The sequence below is a fragment of the Solanum tuberosum genome, unplaced genomic scaffold (assembly GCF_000226075.1).
Source record: "Solanum tuberosum cultivar DM 1-3 516 R44 unplaced genomic scaffold, SolTub_3.0 scf01084, whole genome shotgun sequence".
NCBI classification, from domain to species: Eukaryota; Viridiplantae; Streptophyta; class Magnoliopsida; order Solanales; family Solanaceae; genus Solanum; species Solanum tuberosum.
The window spans coordinates 12,857-13,343 of NW_006240158.1; positions in this window are offsets into that span (position 1 = coordinate 12,857).

A 487-nucleotide genomic window follows, 5' to 3' on the forward strand; every position below is an offset into this window, starting at 1 on the left:
GGGGGTAGGGGGGCTGGTAGGGGTGGAGTGAAGTGATAAAAAAAACTTTAATTTTTTTTTTGTTTTTAAAGCTTTTAACAAGATTTTTATTATAATATGGGTAAATATGAGTATTCATATTATCCATTGGGTAGCTCATTTTACCCATTTAAAATGTGAATTATGTCGAATAATTTATCCATTTTTGTTTAACTCATTTTTTATTGACTCATATTCGATTGGCTCATTTGCCACTCTAGGTGTGATTAAGCCCATAGTAGGTGAGTCAAGAAAAGAACTTTTAGAACACTGTAAAGGTGGTTGTTTTATCGAATAAGAACAAATAAACAATAATTGGTGTTTTCTAAATGGGATAAGGGTTTGAAAAATATATCAACTTTGGTCGGATTTGCTGTTGCGATACTAAACTTTCATAAGGACCTATTACCTCCCTAGACTATTTAATACCGTATTTTTTACCCCCTGAACTATTTAATAGTGTATTTTA